Consider the following 21764-nt stretch of genomic DNA (forward strand, 5'->3'; position numbering starts at 1 on the left):
CAGCCAGGCCTAGAGACCCTACCAGTGCATGAATTTTGTGCACCAGGCCTCTAGTCATTATATAATCATGGAATTTAAACATAGTTGATGGGTTCAAATCTATTGAAATTATTATCTGTACTGATGCTTATATAATTCCATCTTTGACCATTGGGAGTTTCTTTTTTTTTTTCTTTTTTAACTTTCACCTGAGGATATTTTTTCTATTGAATTTTTTAGAGAAAGTGGAAGGTAGGCATGGGAGGAGAGAGAGAAACATTGATGTGAGAGAGACACATCAATTGGTTGCCTCCTGCATGAGCACTAACCATGTCCAGGATCAAACCTACAATCAAGGTGCATGCCCTTGACCTGGAATTTAACCTGTGACCTTTTGGTCCCAAGGCTGACACTCTAACCACCAGGCCAAACCAGCCAGTGCTGGGAGTTTAAATTGCCTCCTGAGTCATATGACATGATTCTAGGCATATTTGATAGTTTCTTGCAATCTGGTCATTGAAGATGATCCAAGATCACCTTACACATTTTATCATACAGATCTAAAGTTACTCATTTTTCTAAGACTCTCTGGTTTTCGTGTCTAATGGATTTCCAAGGTTATAATCTGAGCGCTGAAATAGTTGTTCATTGCTACCAGGTTGATCATTATTCCTAGGCCTTTTCAGTGGTCTGGGGTATACTACTATAGGAAGCAAATAAGTAAAATGCAAACCTTGGAAAACTACTGGATAAACAATCTGGTGAATCTAAATTTTTCTAATGTGCACTAATCTCCAGACATATTTAACAAGCATGGTAAATTAATGTTCAATTAACTTAATCTTAACAAATTTAAGACTTCTCAATTTGACTAGGCAATTTGAAAGTATTTTATGCTTTATAAGCTTTATCGTAATAGATATCTTTAGGTAATACTTAGATGTTATTATCCCTTGACTAATATTATTAAAGCATAGTTCTCTTCTATTTTATGTGTGGTTAACTGTTTAACAGTGACCAGGGGTTGAGTTTAGATAGCAATGGGATTCCACATTTTTCTGTGTTTACTACAAAATAATTTCTCAGTCACCCTGAGCCAGGGCATTTTATATTTTAATTGTGCAATCTAAAAAGAAATATAAAATGTAGGTCTATAATTAAAAATACAATCTGAATTGTATCACTTTTTTAGATTTGTCTTTAAATGATATAGAAAACATTATGGGTTCCCTCTCCTCTATCATGTCCCTCACTCTAACCTAAGCATGACCTATAGAGTTCCCAAACTTTTCCATGGCTTCCTGTGTCTCTCTGAATGAGAATGATGAGAATGCTCCCTGCCCATCTCCTGCCTGCAAGGGGTAGTCTGAACTGCTACGGAGCTAATAACCCAGAAGCAATCCTTAATCAATGAGAGATGAAAGGATTAATACCCCAGTTTTGGTTGTCCCTCCTTGGGTAACTTATGCATTACTCCACCTTTTATTGGTTTCCTTCCTTCCCTGTGACAACCAAAACAAACATGCCTACTAATGATGTAAGAGTGAGAATTTTAAAATCACCCTTCTCAGTCATGTAATTAAACCACAGAGGTCTTGTGGCTTACATATATATATATATATATATATATATATATATATATATATATATAATCTTTGTTAGGATCTTTGCCTGGCTTGCACCAGACTTCTGTCTTATGAAATCAACTAATACAAAGACTGATCTCTTCCTGATGTTCCACCCTAAGAACTAGTGAATCCAACCCATGGGCAATAACTATTATACACTCACTTCCCTAATGATACACTGTTCAAAATTGTCTTTGTTAGTGTTCTCCTTTGGTGCTGTAAGTAAATAAAACTCTCTTTGCTTGTACTATCACTTTCTTTTTTATTTGAAGAAGGGATGTTTTATATGCTAATCTCAATTCTTCACCGAAATACTTGGTCCAAAATTCTTGCCTTAGTATCTACTTTTGGGGGAATTGAAACAAAAAAAAGTATGTTGAAAAAATATATTCATTAAAGATGAAGTGTTAATCAGTATTATACACCATATTAACCTAAAACAGAAGTACAAGAATGGAAAAGATTGAACACTGTACTAGTAGGTGATCACCTAGCACTGGTTTAAGTCATTTTCTTTTTCAGGTGAATTAACTGAAGCTCTAAGAATTTAAATTTTATGCATGAGATCAAAAAGCCAAAGCCAATAGGAGGTCTTTCTGTCCTCCTCAATATTGTATCACTGATCTGTTTTAGTGGTAGTAGGATATACTCTTATTTGACCTTACCTGTGATAAAGTAAACTTTTGCAAGAGTCTACTGGAGTTAGCTATAAAATCCATGACTTAATAATAGAGATAAATTTCTGTAAAATAAGGAATCTTGATGTTTACCACTTGCTATGAACTGAATTATATCCTTCCAAAATTCTTATGTTGAAGGCCTAGCACCCAAAGTGATTATTTATAGATATAGAGTCTTTAGGAGGTAACTAAGGTTAAATGAAGTCATAATGTGGGACTATAATGTGATAGGATTGTGGCCTTCTAAGAAGAAAATTTAAAAAAAAAATGTCCCTCTCTTTCTTGCCAAGTAAATATATAGCAAGAATGTAGCCATCTGCAAGCCAGGAGGAGATTTCTCACCAGAACCTGACCATGGTGGCACCCTGATCTTGGACTTTTAGTCTCCAGAACTGTGATAAAATTAATTATGTTGCTTAAGCCCCCGATCTATTGTATTTTGCTATGGCAGCCTGAGTTGACTAAAACACCATTTCTAAACCTAGTTCATAAAACATGCCATACTCAATTCTCTGAGTTATTTTCTTACAAACTGTGTATGGAAAGTGAAAGTATTTTGAATCACTACTAAATGAGAACCATGTTTTGATCCTAAGCACCTGTTTTGGAATTTGTGTGATGAATTAACTTTGGTTTACTAGGCCACTTAGATCTGGGAGTGTATCTATTATAGTAGTCGGGATTGCAAACAACAATTAGCATCTTGAAGTAGTTCAGCGCTACCATAACAAACAGCTAAAACAAGTGCTCAAAATAAAGTAAGTTCTATTTGTGTACATTTTAATTATGATATATGAATTTAATGCACAAACTCTAAAAGTGTTGAGATACTCTGTACTAAAGAGAACTGCTTAACCCAGCAATACATTTTTTTAACCATCAAATCCTGTTTTCACATGTGCTTATGAACATCCCACAGAACTGATGTGCTGTGGAGATCCAGTTTCGAAATGTTTTTAGGGATTAAGGGTACTCATAACGCAATTTGGAGAAGCTAGTATTTAGATCATTAGGAGAAGGCTCTAGGTTAGTGAGCACAGGTGTCCCAAGTCTCCCATGTGCTGTTCTTGTTTGTTTGCCTCAGCCCCTGTTCCTGATGTCTTATCAAACATTCTTCTAGGTGGAACGAAATTCTGAACTCCTATCACTAGGAAACATCTGCTCTGGTCACTTGAATCCCAGAAACCCTTCCTGTCAATGTTCAACTCTAATTTTTTGTACCTTCCTTTGACTCAGATCAAATCCAGTGTTTGTCACTAGTAGATAATCTAATGCCAATGTCACATGTTGTCTTCTCTTTGGGTAACCTAGAAAAGCTCTAAGCTAAAGGTGAGGGAGTACTCAGCCCACTCCCCAGAGTATTTAGGCTGAAAACACTGGAGAGATTCAGAAACGGTACACAGAGTAGGGGTAAACATGTATGTATGTACGTATGTATGTGTGTATGCATGCATGTATGTATATACATACATATGTTTGTGTATGTATACATTTATTTGAAAAGACACTACTCATAGGCATAATGGTGTTTCCTTCCCATAATGTCCCACCTTCCCTGGGGAGCCATCTCTACTACTTGCTTCAGAGGATTGTTTTACTTATCACACCTCCTGGTCACATAAACGATGTCCCACAAAATCAGTCCCTTTTCTTGTTCCTTGTTCTGAGGCACATTCAGGATTATAGGGTGACAGCAGGCCTACTCTGAGGCTTGGACATCTGAACCAAACTTACTTCCTCAACTCTATCTCTATATCTATTAATTCCCTCTTTACAACGTTATTTAAAAAAAGTTTAATGTTTTCTTTCCTCACACTTGTTTCCTGCTTGAAGTTCATAAAGAGATTTAAGAAAGAAATTCTAGCACTTGTACATAAATACTTACATTGACTCCGAATGATATTTTGCTTCTAAAGGGTAATGCCAATTGATGTTCTCCCCTATTTGCAAAGGAGGAGATGAAAGTAAAAGAAACACAGTCATTCCCACCTGGTGGCTCATTATCTTTCCCACTCAAATTCATATGTTGAAATCTTACCCAACAGGACCTTTGAATGTGACCTTCTTTGGAGATAGAATCTTTACAGAGGTAATTAAGTTAAAAGGAGACTATTATGGTGGGCCTTTATCCAAAATAACTGACGTCTTTATAAAAAGGGAGACATTGGTGACAAATATATACACAAGGAGATGAAGGCAGAGATTTGGGTGACGTTTCAGAAACCAAGGAATGCCAGCGACTGCCAGCAAACCAGCAGAATGTAGGGAAGAAGCATGGAACAGATCTGTCTTATAATCCACGGAAAGAACCAACAATGCCAACACCTGGAACTTAGACGTCTAGCCTCCGGAAGGATGAGACAATAAATATCTGTTGTGTAAGCCACCCAGTTTGTGGTTATGACGGCAGTCCTAGGAACTGATCTACCCTCCTTTAAGGATGGACTGAAGAGCACCTTGTTAATGCAACATCATCAACACCCACAGAACAGAAACTGAGTTTCCATACCCTGTCCAGAAGCCCCTGATCTTGCATCTTACCAACCCTGAGGTGGTTAGTTCTCCCTTGTCTTTCCCTTTGTCCAATTGACCTGCTCCTCCCTGACTATGATGGTGGGTAGTTAAAGGTGAGGGTGAGGATAGGTTATGGGAGCCAACAGGGAAAGGTGAGAAATTGGAGGGGGTTCCCACTGCCTCCTGTCTGCTGTATGCAGGGAAATTACACTCCGTGCCTACAGGTTAGTTCATAGTGAATTCTTACCAAGGTCACAGTATTTCAGAGGGAAAAAAAAATAAGTTTCATTTAGAGATGTCAGTTTCCAGCTAGTAGTACATATCTAGAAGTAAAAAGAAAGAAATGAGACAAAGGTATAGATCTGGCAATCTAAAATCCTAGGATTAGATGAGAATTTATAGGAATTTTTTGTCCTCATTAAGAAAGAAGACTGAGGGCAGAAACAAGTAAACTAATATTTAAGAATATGAGGATAATAAAGTACAAATACAAACTGACATTTATTTTCTTCCTATTAATTACTAGATACTATAAAGATAATAAGATCTAACACATTCAATATTTACTATATGTTAGGCACGACTTGAAGTGATTTACAAATATATAAATTATCTTTATTCTCTCAAAACTATACTTGGGCAAGTACTATTATTGTTTCCATTTCTCTGATGAAGAAACTGAGGGTCTGAGAAGTTATGTAGGAAGTGGAGGTCAGGTCCGCAAAGCCAGGCTCTCTGGCTTTAGAAACTGTACTCTTAGTGACCACAGAACCTGACCTATGAGTCATGGCTTTAAGCTATAATTAACAATAGGTACCTACGATAGAACTCAGAAATAGTTCAGGAAGATGCTAATAAATTATTCCTGTGTTTCAGAATTCAGACAGGTTAAGCAAAAATTTTATAGGTACAATAAATAGTAGTGTTTCAAGCGCACTAGAAACTAGTGGAATCCAAATGAGTTATGTCATTGTGTTAATAATATGATTGTACCAATGTCAATTTCCTGGTTTTGAGTGATGTATTATGATTATGTAAAATTCTATCATTACAGAAAAGTTAGTTAAAGGGTACATGGGACCTATTTGTACTACTTTTGCACCTCCTCAGGAATCTTATTTTAAAATAAAAATGTATAGATACAATTTTTAAAAACCAATGCTTGATTGCAACCTGATCTCTCTGCCTTTGAAGCAAAGAAATTTATACTCTATGACACATTTCTTTTTCAAGAGGATCAGGAGCAGATAATGAAGCAGGAGAAAATGAGAGGGAGGGAAAGAGAGAGAGAGAGAGAGAGAGAGAGAGAGAATGAATAAAAAGGCAAGAAAATATATATAAACCTATATACCATTATGTGACATTCACTGTGCTGTTAGGCATTTTAAAGCATCCTCAGTACACTCACAGTGACCCTCCAAAGAGGATATCATAAACGTTTTTATACTGAGGAAAATTTCAAGCTTAGGGAGTTTAAGTCACACAGATCAATAGTGTGACTGTTCCAACCAGGAACAATCCTTAGGTGTCCCTGACTCCACTGGTAGCACCTACAGAGAGAATGTCTCAGGAGCCATGGAGACGGAGATTTCAGGGTTAGAGTTGGCACTGGGATGAAGAGATGGAACTCCCTGGACTCCAAGCTGCCCAATAGGCATGACTGCTATCCCAAGGGGATGCAAAGAGATAGCGCCCTGCCAGGCACATAGAGATACCTGGAATAAGGACAAGAATTTGGACTGACTGTTTTAACAGCCCTGACTGTCATCACTCAGGTCCCAGTGAATACAGTCTCACTATAATCTGAAACCCGGGCTCCTGCACAAAAACAGCCCTGCCCTTCAGGAGCCTGTAGACATTCAGCAAGGCGGGCTTCATCTCTGTGCTGATCAGACTCAGCTTTGTGAGCTCTGGCAGGACCTGTGAGATAGCTGCGTACAAGCCTTGAAGTTTTAGGTTGCCTGCTGTTTCTTCTAGACAGCTGTCAAGGCTGATAAAACCTGTCATGCATGTTGGGGCTGTGGAGCCATTAAATAGCAAAAAAGCACATCACCCTAAGAAGCACAGTCAACAGGCATAACATTTTCGGAGAGGGATGGATGCTCTTGTTGTGTGTGTCTCCACACAGCAACTTCCGTGTTGAACCATTCCTCGGAGGAGACCTCATCTATCCTCCCCTCCTCCCCCAGGAAAGGCTTTGGAACTTACCTGCTAAGACAAGTCCAGTGTGTTTGATGGGCATTGTGCCACTTGCCGATGGAGAGATAAAGTAGCCTGGAAGTCAGGTGTGGAAATGTAAGGTAAGTGTATTTAGGGAACAATTAACAGCAGGGCAGTTCAGAATGTCCAAATGTGCTTCCATTTCTCAACCTGTAACAAAAAGAATTTTATTTCCTTTCAAATGTCTAAAATAATAACTTTAAAAACACCTCAAATGACAGAGCCAAGTACTGGTTTGATTTAGGTGCTAAAACAGGATGGAGTAAAGTCAGATAATGCTGTGTTGACAACCAGTTTCTTTGGTACTGGAATGAGAAAAATCTTATTTACCAGAATTGTGCAATTCTAGGGTTTCAAGTTTTTGTTAGTCAAGGAGGATTAGGCCCAAGAAATGAATAATGGGCTCGCATGGAAAACATGGAATATGAAAGAAGAGTATGTTTGATAAGTGGTATTGGCTCAGATGCACTTAAAGTCTTTAAAGTCACAAAACAGACGTGTGGAAAAGTAGTTATGCAGTCAGATACCTGTTTACAGACCCCTCTTCCAAAACTCAACGTGTTCTCTCTCTCCCCGACCAATTCTCTCTCTCTCTCTTGGTATTTCTGTACGTGTATGCACTTTTATGTCTATTCAAATCTCTACCCTTTGTTCAATTTCACTATTATGTAAATAAATATAGATTACTTTTTTAAATATAGTTTTGGATTTATTGTATTTCCTAAATCTAAGGAATCATGGGTTTTACCAATTTTGAAAAATTATCACCCATTACCTAAATTTGCATTTTTTTAAAAAAAAATATGGAACGCTTCACGAATTTGTGTGCCATCCTTGCGCAGGGGCCATGCTAATCTTCTCTGTATCATTCCAATTTTAGTATATGTGCTGCCGAAGTGAGCACTAAATTTGCATTTTTTACATTCCCTCTATCTTCTCAATTAGAACTCTAATTAGATATATATTACAGATTTTTGTCTCTTGCACTCTCATAATTTTTTTTGTCTTTGATACTTTCTGAAGCATAGAAAATCATTTTTTTCCCCAGCTGGGTTTCACAGTTAACTAATTTTCTTTTTAGATTTGTTGATCTAACTCAGCAAAACTAGTTTTTCTATCAGTTTTGTAATTTTGCAGTCTGGACCCCTTTTTGGTGGGATTTAATGTGGGGATCATGATAGGCATAGGTTGCAGTTTTTTTTTATTTAGGCAGAATTTGCTTTTGCTTCTTCCAGGGTGCCTTTAAGTTTATTTGTCATCTTGATATTATGAATATTCAAAAAGATGTTTTTTCTACCACTCAGATCATGGGTTAAGGTAGAAATACTATTTTTACTCATTGTCTCTCTTTTTTTTTTTTTGCAAATAGAAGACTGTTCTGTAGACTATTCTTTTACTGATGGTGTAGGCCTTCAAGGACCCTGACTTTTTGTGTGTGTTTGGTGGAGGACTAGAGAATATAGATCTAACACTATATTTTGTTTTGAACAAAGGCTTCTATATTCTGTCCTCTATATGAACCTTGAAACCAAAGATCCGGTTACTGAAATTGATAAATGCCATCAGAAAAAATCCAAACTGAACATTTAAAAATTTATTGAGATTTCATGTATAACTTAAAAAAGTATGTTTACTTGCTGTGAAATTAAAAATCTAAAATTGTGTTTATTAAAAAAAGATGTTTTCTCCAGAATATTTTTGTGTGTGTGTGTGTGTGTGTGTGTGCACAATGGAATTTATTCTGGAATATTATTTCTCAGGATAATTAGTTGGAAATTTTAGGAGAAATAGAAGTCTTTCTAGTATTTTGGAGGAAAAACAAATAGAAATGTTCAAATAAGATAAAAAGAAGATGATGCTTTATAAAAACTAGATTGAATAACATTATTAATCTGCTTTCAACAAAAATTGGCAAATGTTGGAGTGGGTTTTGAACCAAAAACATTATAATTATTGGATGACTTGTTTATATCAGAATTGTACTGAATAATTATTGACATTTTTCTGATAATCAAAATATTTATCTAAATTAATTAATTTTCAATTTTCATATGTGTCTCTTGAGGAACTACCTTTGAAAGTCTTAGTGTTTACAATAAGTACCTATCCTAATTTTCATTGTTACTTTGTATAAAACACCCCATTTTAAGTTTGGGAAAAACATGTCCGCTACCACCTCCATCCCCATTCCAAATTAAGAAGATTTTGGTGGAAACAAAGACAAATATGAAGTTTTTTTTTAAGGTTCTTTATATATTTCTTCTAAAGTCATTTATAGATTATTCTGCTCCAAATGGAGAAATATGTGATATTCCCTATATGTTCCTCTTTTTTTTGCCTATTTACTTATCTGTTTAGTCATTTAAAAAGCTTTTGATACTCGCTGTGGATCAGAAACAATTAAAAAACATGAAAGAAACAATGGGAAATTTTCACTTATGGGAGAAAATGAATTTTGAACTCATGATGGAATATTTTATACAACAAATGGGAGCATTTTATAGATGGATAGGCATGTGCTGGTGCTTTACCAATTACCCTACGAAACTGAAGTTACAATAGGGTTTTCTTTCTCGTGAGATGATATTATATTCTGATTTTTAGTCAAATTGACATAGTTTTAAAAATTACTTTGGAGAGCCACCTCACCACTGTGGATGTTGCTTGAGTGTTATTATAACTATCATGTTCAACAAGTGAATTTCCAGGTATGTGTTTGCTCTTTAGTAGCCCATAGCCTCTTCCTTCCTAGTCTATTTCATAGCATTATTTACTGCTGAAGAGTTCAGATTCTGGAGCAAGCCTGTTTGGACTAAACTCCTGCCTCCTCCTCCTCCTTAGCAAATTACTTAAATTTTCTGTGCTTCAGTATATTTTTAAATGGGATAAAAATATTCTCTAGCACAGAGGGTTGGTGTGAGGAGTTAATAGATCCCAGTGTCTGGAATGCAGTAAAAGTTAAACAAATGGTAACTGTTATTAACACCACCCTGTTCCATTTTATTTTTTTGGGTGTCTGGCCCATTTGGCATTTGAAATTGGGGTCCCTATCTTTAGGACTATAAAATTTTAAAAGACATGAAACATGGGGAAGAGGAGATGGTTAAATTTCAGCAATGGCAATAAAAGCTATAAATAACATATTATGAGCACACCAAAGAGAGCCTTTCACTTCCTGCTTGAGAAATCATGTCATGTTTGATACAAGTGGCAAGAGAACCCATCTTAAAGTGTGTAGGAGAATATTCTAGGTCCAGGAGAGATTTAAAATAAGAAGAAATGGCCTAATAATAGAATTCTTTATTTCTTTCCTTCAGAAATCAGGTTTTGAATAACTTCTAAATCAGTGGGTCTCAACCTTGGCTGTACATTAGAATCACCTGGGAATCTTTTTAAAATCCTGATTTCTGGGCTTCATCCTCCGGAAATTCTGTTTCTTTGTTATGGGGTGGAGCCAAAACATTAGTAACAAAGAAACAGAATTTCCAGAGGACGAGGCTCAGAAATCAGGATTTTAAAAAGATTCCCAGGTGATTCTAGTGTGCAGCCAAGGTTGAGAACCACTGTTCTAGATGCTTGATATCTGTTAGTTGAATTTGAAAAAATACAGTTAAATTAGATAAAGCTGGGTAAGAACTTGAAAGAAGGTCATCTCAGGTGAAATCAATGTAGGAGGGAAGCTCATTTGCATAATGTACAGGAGATGATCTGAATAGCTAATCAATTTTCCTACTTCTGGTATCTTCTAGATCAGTGGTTCTCAACCTGTGGGTCACGACCCCTTTGGCCGTAGAACGACCCTTTCACAGGTTTCGTCTAAGACCATCTTGCTTATCAGATATTTACATTACGATTCATAACAGTAGCAACATTACAGTTATGAAGTAGCAACGTAAATAATTTATGTTTGGGTCACAACATGAGGAACTGTATTTAAAGGGCCAGAAGATTGAGAACCACTGTCCTAGACCCACCTTTTTAAAACAAACTTTTATTATTTCAGAGAGGCAGGGAGAGGGGGAGAGAGAGATAAACATCAATTATGAGAGAGAATCACTAATTGGCTGCTTCCTGCACACCCCACACTGGGAATCAAACCCACAACCTGGGCATGTGCCCTGACCAGGAATTGAACCGTGACCTCCTGGATCATAGGCCAACACTCAATCCCTGAGCCACGCTGGCGGGGCTGGGCCGACCTTCTTAGTATTCTACAAAAATCTGTGGGCCTTAGCAGAATACTCATCCTGTCTGAAATTCAATATTTAAGTGGAAAATATGCCATTCACACTAAATGCATATCCTATCTAATAATAGACAAACATGGTAATTAACCATACCTCCGCTACACTTCCCATTGGCTAATCAGGGTGATATGCAAATTAACTGCCAACCAAGATGGCGGCCGGCAGCCACGCAGCTGAAGCAAACATGAAGCTTGGTTGCCCCAGTGATGGGGGAAGCCAAAGTTCCCCGCCTGCTGCGACCCAGCTCTGAGCTCCAGATGCAACAATGTTGCAATTATAGAAACTAAACAAACCCCAGATACCTGCTTTCAGCCAGTCGGCCTCGGAGCTGGAGCCACAACAAAGTTTCAATTACAGAAGGTGAATAAATCCCAGAATAAAAAAAAAGAAGAAAAGGAGAGACTAAAAGCTTCAGTTGCAGGCTTGGCCTGCCTGAAAACAGCCATCAGCCCCTCATCCAGGCTGGCCAGGCACCCCAGTGGGGCCCCCCCCTGAAGGGGGTGCTGGCAGCCTGTAAACAGCCATCAGCCCCTCATCCAGGCTGGCCAGGCACCCCAGTGGGGACCCCCACCCAAAAGATTACAACCTAACATTATTGAAGCTGAAGTATTAATAGGATCTGCAGAGGGAGAGGTTGTTATGATTCCAAGAATTGATTTGTCCCCATCTGACACTGGCCTCCCATTTAAATTAATTTGACGACAGTTTCCTGTGATGCCAGCATTTGCAATGACTATTAATAAATCACAAGGACAAACTCTAGATAGAGTAGGCATATTCCTACCTGAACCTGTTTTCGCACATGGTCAGTTATATGTTGCTTTTTCTTGAGTTCGAAGAGCATGTGACGTTAAAGTTAAAGTTCTAAATACTTCATCACAAGGGAAATTAGTCAAGCACTCTGAAAGTGTTTTCACTCTTAATGTGGTGTACAGGGAGATATTAGATTAAGTTTAATCACTTTATCAGTCATTGTTTGCATCACTGTTGTTTTCATATCATGTTTTTGTTGTTTTTATATCATGTTTTTGTCGTTTTTATATCATGCCTCTGTTGTTATATCCTTTTGTTACTGTTTATTTATTAATACATTTATATATTATTTTCATATACATTTTACTAATTTCCTTTCATCTCTCACACTTCTATTATAGAGAAAGGGCAAATAGCAATATTAAAATATTTCCTCTAATTAATTCCCTTTTAATGTGCACAAATTTTGTGCACTGGGCCACTAGTTGTTTCAGAAGTTCCCTCTGATTCAAACTAATGAAGGTCCAGAATACCTTCATAAGGCTGACTGAACTTTCCTTGCCCTCATCTTACTCCTATATATCTAAATACAATATTTATTTTAATTTTCTCTTGGAGTAAAAGAAATAAATATGTTTAAAAATAAAAGTTAACAAATATTTCCATTATTTAAAATTATCCTTTGCAAATAACATACTTGAAGGCAGTTTAAAGAAACACACAAAACAAATGAAATGTCCTTTTACAATTCAGGTGCAATATATAATAAACATTTAAAACATTTGGAAAAATGGTTGGCTTTGGATAAGCTTTTATCCCCTGGTATCAAGTAAAGCAGAATTCTGTCTTAATTCTTTTCCTCACATATTATTTTATGTACTGAGAGGAAATCTCTGTTAACTTAAATGAATATAACAAATGGACTTAGCAGATGAACAGATATATTTCAAATTTAACAGATGGGTCTCCATTTTCTTAGGTGAGATGATCTATATCCATTTTATCCAGTTACAATGATGCTGGGATATGAGTTTTAAAGGTTACACAAAGAATTAGAAAATATTGATGGTATCATGCCATAGATTAAATGGACCTTTACATTTTATTAAAGTTAAAATATACATTTGGGGTATTTAAAATGTTTCTTTTATTGGTTGTATTTGATATCTTAAAAATACCTCATAATTATCAGCAGATAATATTTTTTTCTGTAACCTTCTTTAAAGATGTGCGACCTCAGAAGTGGTTAGGATTAAAATATTTAGAAACATAAAATTAAGGAGCATGACTCATTAGAAAACTCAGGTCAAAATGGTTATATGACTCAAACAGACAGCAACATCAGAGCTAGTTCTGTAAACTGGCTTCCACGAATTCTTTAGAGTTTTGGCCCCTTCCTTATAGTTATAGGATTAGTACTAGTTAAAATGACTAAATAGTTTAGGAGTTAATCATACCTATGAAACTTTGTCTATGATACTTATAATGCTAATACTAGTTCCCCTACCCTCATGCTCCAACACTGTTTGTCTAACCATGAAATTAATAGATTGCCTGACTGTTAAACCTTGATGAGCTTGTTTTCCACTTTTTTCTCTTATTTTGAGGTTTCATTTTATCTTTAAATAATAATAATGTCACTACCTAAAATATAATATTAATTTAAGCACTTAAATCCAAATTTCAAAGGTAAGCCAAGTACTGGTAAATAAGCAAAACTTAAGGATTTGCCACAGTCTCATTTTTTGCCATTTATGTTCAACTTACAATTAAGATACTTAAAGTATTTGGAGATTATAGCTAGGATAGTTTTCACCAACACTACAAAAATATTTAAAATTTATTATAAACTTGCCTATCCCTGCTTATAAAATTGTGCTAGCTATATCAAAACATAAATTTGGAGGATTTGTTGGCTGACCTTTGCATGAGTTAAGGTATTATTAGACACTACAACAAACAAACAAGAAGTCTTAGTAGCTTCATAAAACACTGGTTTACTATTTATTGCCATATAAAAAACAGCTCTAGAACTTTGTGACTTAGGACAACTACCATTGAATTGTTGAATCTTCTTTGAGTCAAAAATTCCATCAGGATACAAATGCTAAAGCTCATCTCTGATCTACATGGCTAGAGCTAGAGGACCTGGGATAGTCACATTTTATGGACTTGTATTTGTTTACTAATTTTTTGCACCTTATTATTCTCCTGTAGCTTTTCTTTCTACATGGTCTCTCATCATTCAGAGATCTAGCGCTACTTCTTTACCTGGTGCCTGACTTTCATGAGAGTAAAAACAGTGCTGCTGGTCCTCATAAGTTTTAGTCCCAGCAGAGCATGATTTCTATGCTTTCTAATGACTAATGAGAGTCACAGAGCCAGATGAGATTCACATGGAGAACCAGATTTCAACTCTTGATGGTGGAACTGACAAAGTCACATTATAAAAAGAAATGTTCAGACAGAAATAAGGAAAGATCTCCATTCAATAATCTATGCTCCTATCACACACACACACACACACACAAACACACACACACACACACACACACACACAAAACCTTAGAAAAAATAAGACCACAATTAACCCCATGTAAGCAGCAGAAGAAAATGAAAATGATAATACTAAGTGTCCCAGCAATTGCACTCCTGAGTATTTATTTCCGAGAAATGAATAGTTACGCTCATACAAGAATCTACACTAATAAAAGAGAAACATGGTAATTAGCGTACGACCGCTACCCTTCCCATTGGCTAATCAGCATATCCTTATGCAAATTAACTGTCAGCCAAGATGGCGGCCGGCAGCCAGGCAGCTAGAAGCGAACATGAGGCTTGCTTGTTTCAGTAAAGGAGGACTCCAATGTTCCCTGCCTGACTTGCCGGCCTCTGAGCTGGCAGTTTGAAACATTCTAACAAATATAGAAGATAAACAAAACCCCAGAAACCAGCTTTCAGCCGGCTGGGATCTCAGAGCTGGAGTTATACATTGTTTCGATTATAGAACCGAAACAAATCAGATACTGGCTTTCAGCAGCAGAGGCCTTGGCCCAGAATAAAAAAAAAAAAAAAAGAAAAAAAGGAGCGGTTGGGAGCTTCAGTCAACAACCGCCAGCCTGAAAGCAGCCCTCAGCCCCTCACCCAGACTGGCCAGGCACCCCAGTGGGGACCCCCACCCTGAAGGGTGTGTGACCAGCTGCAAACAGCCATCATCCCCTCATCCAGGCTGGCCAGGCACCCCAGTGGGGACCCCCACCCTGATCCAGGACACCTTTCAGGGCAAACCAGCTGGCCCCCAGGCCTCTATCCTATATAGTAAAAGGGTAATATGCCTCCCAGCACCAGGATCAGCGGAGCCTCGAGGCCTCCTGGCACCAGATCAGCATGACAGGGGGCAGCGCCCAAACCCCCTGATCGCCCTGCGGCTCTGTGTGTGACAGGGGGCGGGGCCACAACCTCCCTATCCGCCCTGCACCTAAGGATTGGGCCTGCCCTCTGCCACCCAGGAGCAGGCCTAAGCCAGCAGGTCGTTATCTCCTGAGGGGTCCCAGACTGCGAGAGGGCACAGGCCAGGCTGAGGGACCCTCCCCGGCCCTGAGTGCACAAATTTTTGTGCACCGGGCCTCTAGTCTATTAATAATAGCCTAAGACTGAAACTACCCAAATGTCCTTCAACAGGTGATGGTTAAACTGTGGCATATCAATACTATGGCATACTTCTCAGCAATCAAAAGGAAAGGTCTATTGATATACATGACAATTTGTGTTCATCTCCAGGAAATTATGTTGAGTCAAAAACACCACTGTCAAAAGGTTGCATATTATATGAGTCCATTTATAAAAATACTCTTTTAAATATATATATTGGATTTCAGAAAGGAACATAGAGAGAGAGAGAGAGATAGAAATATCAATGATGAGAGAGAATCATTGATTGGCTGCCTCCTGCACACCCCACACTGGGGATCAAGCCCGCAAGCCAGGCATGCTCCCTGACCAAGAATAGAACTGTGACCTCCTGGTTTATAGGTCAGTGCTCAACCACTGAGCCATACCGACTAAGCTATAAAAATACTATTAATAATAATAAAATTTAGAAAGGGAGAACAGATTAATTGTTGCTATTGGTTAGGAACAAATTTGGGAGAGTACGGGGGACAGGGGGAGGGTGTTATAACCAGGCAACAAGGAATTCCTGAGATGATGGCACTGTTTTATATTTTGACTGTAGTGGAGGTCACATGAATCTGCACCTGTGATAAACTGCATACACATAAATACCCACACAAACACATACACATAAACACTAAGAGTTGAAAGAAAACTTGAAATCTAACAAATATTGTTAGATGATATTATCAGTATCCCACCTGTGATATTACATGATAGTCTTGTAAAATGTTATCATTGGGAGAAATAGTAAAATGTGTAAGGAATATCCTTGCACGGTCTCTTACAACTGGTGTGTACCTACACATGGGAGATGAAAGGGATCACTGTGGCCACCTTTGGAAAAAATCTACACCCTGAAGTCTCTTTCTTATTCATGCCAAGTCCAAAATTGTCATAGACATTCATGATTAGCAGAGACTCTTCTCCAATTGTGACTTAGGCATCTTCCTTCTTGAGACTTCATGGGACATTTCCATGAGTCAAGCCTAGAGATGTCCACCTTTTCTTGTCATATTTCTATTGTTTTGAGTAATTTAAATTCTATATCCTATATAATAAAAGGCTAATATGCAAATAGACTGAATGGAGGAATGACCGGTCTCTATGAGGCACACTAACCACCAGGGGACAGAAGCTCAAGGCAGAAGCTGCCCTCTGGTGGTCAGTGCACCCCCACAGGGGGTGTGCCACTCAGCCAGAAGCCAGGCTCACAGCTGGCAAGTGCAGTGGCAGTGGCAGAAGCCTCTCCCACCTCCTCAGCAGCGCTAAGGATGTCCGACTCCGAGGAGCTGACCTAAGCCATCTGTCGGACATCCCCCAAGAGCTCCTGAACTGCAAGAGGGTGCAGGGACACCCAGAGTGCATGAATTTTATGCCCCGGGCCTCTAGTTTAAGATAATAATGATGCATGGATGGATAACAGTTTTAACACTCAAATCCCAATTCCAAAAGTGTGCCAAGATTTGTCAAAACGGGAAGCTCAAACATCTGACACAAAATGATTTCTAGCCATCTGTGCTTAAGACATTCAATTTTAAAAAAGTGGAGTTTTCACTAATCTATTGAATGGGAACTGAGTCCTATTAAAGAGAATACCATTATTTGCCAGTATTTAACTGCAAGAAAGACAGGAGACTTCAATCTTACTGTGCCAAAGAAATTGCAGATTCCAAATGTTGTAGTGAACAACAGTCTCCGACACAACTGTTTTGGACATAGATCATGGAGAGGTTTGGATCTAGGGTCATTTTGTATCTTCTGCCTTTTAAAGAAATTTTGTAATAAAAGAGTAGTACTTATGATTGGACAGTAGCCTGGTTTTTCCTGGAAATATATCTAATTTGACAGGCACAATGTGTACCTCAGCAACTCTGAATGCCCATGCAAGTATTCCAGCTTATTGCTACTATGTTCTAAGGATACATACCACATAAAGAAGCCCTCTATAAAACACATATTTTAATCCTAGAGAAAATAATTCTTAAATTTTAATATGTTACAACTTTTAAAAAAGCTGCTAACTTTCTAATAAGAAAAACAAACTTTATTTGCTCAAATAGGAGGCACTATTAACTGGACTTTTTACATACTCATAAATGTTAGCTCTTGACATTTACCTGAATCTAATACAAGAGAAATATTTTATTTATAAGACCCATAGTCAAATTTGTATTCTCATTTTGGGCCATAGTAATCTAATATCTGTATTTTTGGTATTTGAATATAATTACATGAGTGAGTGCTTTAATAATCTTTTTTTCACTATAAGCAAATATGGATGTGTACATAATTTGAAACTGAAATAAGTCCCAACCAAAATGTTATTAGGTGAAAACTGTGATAATTATATAAAGTTTTAATAAATATTATTTACATAGAATGTCTTAGCACCTCTGAAAGTTGCACTTGTTACAAATCAAGGAGCCAGGAAATATTTCAAGAGTCCAGGTACCAGTAAAGACTCTCAAATATATACACCAACAGTTAGGAAAAAAATTAATATATATTTAGTTTAAATGTTTGACAACTAGTATTAAATCATACGACTCAGATTGAAAGAGAAAATTCAACCTAAGAAAACAAATTGGTAGCACTGAAATGTAGCTTTTGTTCCAAGGACAATTCCCTTCCTAATTTATAATGCCACAATGAAATATACACAAAGCAAACTAGGTAGACACCTATGTGAAAAACAAAACGTCCAATACTCTCTTAATGCCCATATTTTCAATATGTACTTCACAGAATTCAATTTCAGTTCTATCCGGTAAATGAATTTCTCCTTCCAAAGCTATCCCATTTCACATATGTCTCCAGATTTTATTATCAGGACTCTCCCAAGAGATAAGCTAAATGGTCACATATTTAATATAACTTGAGATCTGATAGTGAAAGACACTTTTTTCAAAATAAATCCTCCATCTGCCTTCCAGAGGCTGTGAAATTGCATTATTTCAGGTGTATCCTTTACTTACAGTCTTCATGTTTCAAAAATCATAGTTCAAACGCAATTAACACTAAAGGAGATTTGTGATAATAATATTACTATATCTCTTTAGGTTGATGTCTACAATGTGCAGAATTAGGAAAAGCCAAAATCTTTGAAACACCTTGAAAAGATAATACTTAGGCATAGAAATGCATAAAGCAAAACTGTTAGATCTATTGAAAGAATATTAACTTTATTTAAGACCTTGATATAGCTTCCTTAGTCCTTAGAGATAAAATAGGTGAGTATAATTAGAGAATTTGCATATCATGTTAGAATATTTAATTGAATACATGTATACAATTTTCTACCCAAGAAATAGAGCATTGTAGCACTGATCAGTCAGCTTCTGATGACTAAGGTTCAGTCAAATATCTCAGTGCCATATAAAAATAAAGTTATTGGTTATGTGTCTTCAGACCATGTGGACCGTTGTGCTAATTTCATCTGTACTTGTTTCAGCATCTTTAGGTTGGTTGGGGATCAGCACATTTAGAATGAACTTGATTGAGCTTAGAATCTTGAGTCAGGTCTGTCTGGCATGTATCTCATCATCTTTGAATACACAGAGTAGCCAGCATATTTTCTCATGCCGATGGTAGTAGACCAGTGGCATTCAAAAACACAACACTTGTTAATGCTTAATGTTGAAAGTGACTCGTCCTGATTTCTACCTGCATTCCGTGGACCTAATCAGACAAGGCTAAGCCCATATTCAAGAGGAAAGGTATGCATACTCAAAATAGTTTGAATCAAAGCCAGTCACGTGATTGAATCCAACATCAATGCAGTAGAGAAGTAAATGCTCATGGGAATGTGGGTTAAGAGATAGGAGTGAATATTTTTGAGCATTAGTGCACACAAGCACCATTTTTAAGCATCCATGGAGTATTCACAAGAAAATAATTAACTTTGTAACGAAGTCAATCTTAATAAATATCTCAAAAGTGAAACTTTGCAGGTCACATTTTCTGACCACAAAATGCTATGACTGGATATGATTCATAAAAATATATACCAAAAAGTTAACATCGACAGGAACTCCATAACTGTTTGCCTGTGGTAAGAGAGGGAAAGAGCCAATTTCAGAGGATCATTATGCTTCCAGCAAATTTTTGGTTGGCCAAAGCATTTGATTTGTTAAGATTGAAAAAACAAAACAAAAACCTCTTCACTTAACTATGTAGGAAACCTTAAGTGAACTACCTAAAAATGCAATGGGTTGTTGGGGTAACTGTCATAGAAGAGGCTCTGCAATGTTGGTCCAAAAGTTGCAGGACTATGATAATTTGATATTGCTTCATAACAAACTAAAATGAACCCAATGGCTTTTCCGTGAAGTTATTTTTGTTCAATTTCAAGGAATGATGTTTATAAGATTCTTCCTATATTTAATTGCTAAAATACCCCCTTCATTTATATATATATATATTTTTTTTCTTTATTGATTAAGGTATTACATATGTGTCCTTATCCCCCCAACCCCCGACTCATGCCCTCACCCCCCCCCCCCCCCCACCCCCGGTTGTCTGTGTCCATTGGTTAGGCTTATATGCATGCATACAAGTCCTTTGGTTGATCTCTCCCCCTTACCCCTACTCTCCCCTACCTTCCCTCTGAGGTTTGATGGTCTAGAAGCATCGATCATACCCCCTCCATTTTAATGAAATGTTTGTGAGCCTAATGGCAGTAATTTTCAAAACATCAAATATTATAAATTTTTTCTTGTTCCTGAAATCCCAAAGTCTGTGAGTGTTCATACAGAAATTTTAGCACTTTGGTTTTGAGCTCTCAGGAAAGAAAATGTGACCATTTAGCTTATCTCTTGGGAGAGTTCTTTGGTTGGGTTTGCTTGGTTTTGGATCTTTGGCACAGTGATTATTTCCAACGAAAGCAATGAGAGAACACCATGCTGGAAGAGACAGACAGAAGCTCAGAAGATCTGTTACAGTCTCCTAGCAACTAGGTGTGGTCAGAGACAGTGCTAGCACTAGAATGTGGTGGAACTGATGTTTGACATGGCCAGAACTGGCTCTTTAAGCTCTCTCAGGCAAGAACACCTATAGCTCTCTTTTTTTCTGCCTCTCTTGGCCTGATCTGCACAATTTTCTTTCACACTTTTATTTCTTGGTTGTAAATGGGGCAGAGACACGTGAGCCAGCCACTGAATATCTATATTCCAGAGAACACTGAGATGAAGATATTGGCTCTTGTACTGACTAAAGAACCATCTTGTTGCAAGAAAAAAATGATATAAAATTTTAGTAAGGTGATGGAGACTTACTAATGATATATCTAATGTCTCAGAACTATAGCTATGGCCGGAGGAATGACAAGACATGGTGACAATTTCTCTCTCTCTGGTCTTTTCTCTGAATTGCAGATTAACTTGAAATTATTCTTAAAAAAAAGAATCATATGTAATTAAAAAATATATGATGTTAGTTATTTTTTGCCTAATAATTGATAAAAAAGACATTGATTTCTCTATACCAGTGTGTTAAGGCTAGTACTAAAAATAATTTTTAAAACTATATTTAATTGCTACAGGTGATATTGTCTACAAAACTGAGAATTCTAAGTGGAAATGACAGCCTAGTGTTTCTTGGTTTCAGCAGAAGGTTTTAGACTCAATAAAATGTCTATTTCCCCGAAACGCTGCTGAACAAATGCTTAAGTCCCCACAGTAACTTCCCTCTGTTACAGGTTTTGAGTATAAAGATTACTATTAAATTCCATAGTAGTATGGATTTTATATTATGCTAGATTGCTGTCTCTGTCTCTTTCTTTCTCCCTCTCTCTTTTTCTTTCTTTTGCTTCTCGACATGGCAGGTCATCCCCCCTTTTTATAACCCATCAAAGCTAGCTCAAAGGAAGCATTTGTGAAAAAAAATCACACCTGCTAAAATACTGAATATCATTTACCAAAGAATATCTGCTTTTCCTCTTATACACTTTCCGGTATGTGATTGGATGGCGATAATGTTTCAGACACTTGGTCGAATTGTTATAGCCACTGTTCTCTCAACTAATTTGCCAACTTGATGTCCATTATTTTCAGGTTGAAAGATTTTCCTTT

The 21764-nt window shown here is 37.2% G+C and overlaps 1 non-coding gene across 1 annotated transcript; it reads right to left on the bottom strand.

Annotated features, from left to right (window-relative positions):
- Positions 1–7818: 7818 nt before the first annotated feature.
- On the bottom strand, positions 7819–7925 carry LOC138999700 (U6 spliceosomal RNA). Its single transcript, XR_011469431.1, has one exon. It is a non-coding gene; the product is annotated as a U6 spliceosomal RNA (small nuclear RNA).
- Positions 7926–21764: the final 13839 nt, after the last annotated feature.

This window comes from Myotis yumanensis, unplaced genomic scaffold (genome assembly GCF_028538775.1).
Source record: "Myotis yumanensis isolate MYYU_CA2020_CCGP unplaced genomic scaffold, mMyoYum1.0.hap1 SCAF_1, whole genome shotgun sequence".
Taxonomy (NCBI): domain Eukaryota; kingdom Metazoa; phylum Chordata; class Mammalia; order Chiroptera; family Vespertilionidae; genus Myotis; species Myotis yumanensis.